Below are 3,157 nucleotides of genomic sequence, written 5' to 3' on the forward strand. Positions count from 1 at the left end.
ACCCGATCACCGCATTCTTCTCCTTCTCCGACTCGGGACGCGCCTTCTCTCCTCCACCATGATCAGACTGCATGGAACTGGAGTTCGAAAATGCAATGCTCGAGGCGCTCGCCACCCCTCTCTCCTTCAGCGACAACGAAGACCCGATCGAGCAGAAGGCCAAGGAAGATCACCTGCCGCTCGCCCTGCTGCCTGATGTTCTGCCCTGCATCAACCAGCCCACCCCAGCAGTTGTCCAGTTCCAGGTCGAGGCTGTCACGCAGAAGGTCAGCCACCTGCAGCTGCAGGCAAGCCCAGACGGCGAGTCAGTGCAGCCCGACCCTGCCTTTGAAGATGGTGTGCAGCAACTCTTCAAGACAGTCCAAGCTCCTGTCCTCCTCACCCCAAAGCCTACCCGCACCTCCGCCCCACACAAGTCTCGAGCTTTCTCTGCTCCTTCAAGGCGTAGCGCTCGGCAAGCTTCAGCCGCTTCTCAGTGCTGGTCTCGCAGAGGGCGACGCTCAGTGCAAGAACTGGGCAAGATGGCACCAAAGGACAAGATGACCCCGGATGCTGCAGCTGCTCTGATCAAGAAGTTCAATGAGCCACTGACTGAAGAAGACATAGCCACCATTGCTCGCTTGACAAGCCTGAATGCAGATGCTCTGAAGATTGCGGCCTGCATGCTCGGTCCTGATGGTGCGGCCAATGTGGCCCAGTAGATCTCCATGTATCAAGTAGCTTTTAGGCTTCGTCGACGCTGGCCCTGCGCCAGTTTGAGCTAGGTTTCCCTTTCATGTGTAGTTCTTGTTGGGGAACGTAGTAATTTCAAAAATTTCCTACGCACACGCAAGATCATGGTGACGTATAGCAACGAGAGGGGAGAGTGTTGTCTACATACCCTTGTAGACCGTAAGCGGAAGCGTTAGCACAACGCGGTTGATGTAGTCGTACGTCTTCACGGCCCGACCGATCAAGCACCAAAACTACGGCACCTCCGAGTTCTAGCACACGTTCAGCTCGATGACATCCCTCGAACTCCAATCCAGTCGAGTGTCGAGGGAGAGTTCCGTCAGCACGACGGCGTGGTGACGATCTTGATGTTCTACCGTCGCAGGGCTTCGCCTAAGCACCGCTACGATATTATCGAGGTGGACTATAGTGGAGGGGGGCACCGCACACGGCTAAGAGATCCAAGGGATCAATTGTTGTGTCTTTGGTGCTAGCCCTGCCCCTCTATTTATATGTTGAGCCCCGGGGTCGAAACTTGGAGCAAAAGCCTCCTCAAAGTCGGTTTTGCCCGAAAGGCAAGAGTCCCACTCGGACTCCAGGACCAAACGCCACAATCCTTGGCGTCTGGCCCAGACGCCATGGGCCTCGGCGTCTGGCCCAGGGCCAGACGCCAGGGTCTCCGGCATTTGGCCCCCTGGCCTCCGCAAAACTCCTTTTGCACCGACCTAAAGCCTCATGGGCTTGACCCCTTGGCCTAACCATATCATCCAATATATGAATCTTTACATCTCGACCATTTCGAGACTCCTCGTCATGTCCCCGATCTCATCCAGGACTCCGAACTCCTTCGGTACATCAAAACATGTAAACTCATAATATAACTGTCATCAAAACCTTAAGCGTGCGGACCCTACGGGTTCGAGAACAATGTAGACATGACCTAGAACTATTCTCGGTCAATAACCAATGGCAGAACCTGGATGCTCATATTGGCTCCTACATATTCTACGAAGATCTTTATCGGTCAAACCGCATAACAACATACGTTGTTCCCTTTGTCATTGGTATGTTACTTGCCCGAGATTCGATCGTCGGTATCCAATACCTAGTTCAATCTCGTTACTGGCAAGTCTCTTTACTCGTTACGTAATGCATCATTCCGTAACTAACTCATTAGCTACATTGCTTGCAAGGCTTATAGTGATGTGCATTACCGAGAGGGCCCAGAGATACCTCTCCGACAATCGGAGTGACAAAACCTAATCTCGAAATACGCCAACCCAACATGTACCTTTGGAGACACCTGTAGTACTCCTTTATAATCACCCAGTTATGTTGTGACGTTTGGTAGCACCCAAAGTATTCCTCCGGTAAACGGGAGTTGCATAATCTCATAGTTACAGGAACATGTATAAGTCATGAAGAAAGCAATAGCAGAATACTAAACGATCGTATGCTAAGCTAACGGAATGGGTCATGTCAATCACATCATTCTCCTAATGATGTGATCCCGTTAATCAAATGACAACTCATGTCTATGGTTAGGAAACATAACCATCTTCGATTAACGAGCTAGTCAAGTAGAGGCATACTAGTGACACTCTGTTTGTCTATGTATTCACACATGTATTATGTTTCCGGTTAATACAATTCTAGCATGAATAATAAACATTTATCATGATATAAGGAAATAAATAATAACTTTATTATTGGCTCTAGGGCATATTTCCTTCAGTCTCCCACTTGCACTAGAGTCAATAATCTAGTTCACATCGCCATGTGATTTAACATCAATAGTTCACATCTTTATGTGGTTAACACCCATAGTTCACATCGACATGTGACCAACACCCAAAGGGTTTACTAGAGTCAGTAATCTAGTTCACATCGCTATGTGATTAACACCCAAAGAGTACTAAGGTGTGATCATGTTTTGCTTGTGAGATAATTTTAGTCAACGGGTCTGTCACATTCAGATCCGTAAGCATTTTGCAAATTCCTATGTCTACAATGCTCTGCACGGAGCTACTCTAGCTAATTGCTCCCACTTTCAATATGTATCCAGATTGATACTTAGAGTCATCTGGATCAGTGTAAAAGTTTGCACCGATGTAACTTTTACAACGAACTCTTTTATCACCTCCATAATCGAGAAATATCTCCTTAGTCCTCACTAAGGATATTCTTGACCGCTGTCCAGTGATCTACTATTAGATCAAAATTGTATTCCTTTGTTAAACTCAGAGCAAGGTATACAATAGGTCTGGTTCACAGCATAGCATACTTTATAGAACCTATGACTGAGGCACAGGGAATGACTTTTCATCCTCTTTCTATTTTCTGCCATGGTCGGGTCTTGAGTCTTACTCAACTTCATACCTTGCAACACAGGCAAGAACTCCTTCTTTGACTGTTACATTTTGAACTACTTCACAATCTTGTCAAG

The sequence above is a fragment of the Triticum dicoccoides genome, chromosome 3B (genome assembly GCF_002162155.2).
Source record: "Triticum dicoccoides isolate Atlit2015 ecotype Zavitan chromosome 3B, WEW_v2.0, whole genome shotgun sequence".
NCBI lineage: Eukaryota > Viridiplantae > Streptophyta > Magnoliopsida > Poales > Poaceae > Triticum > Triticum dicoccoides.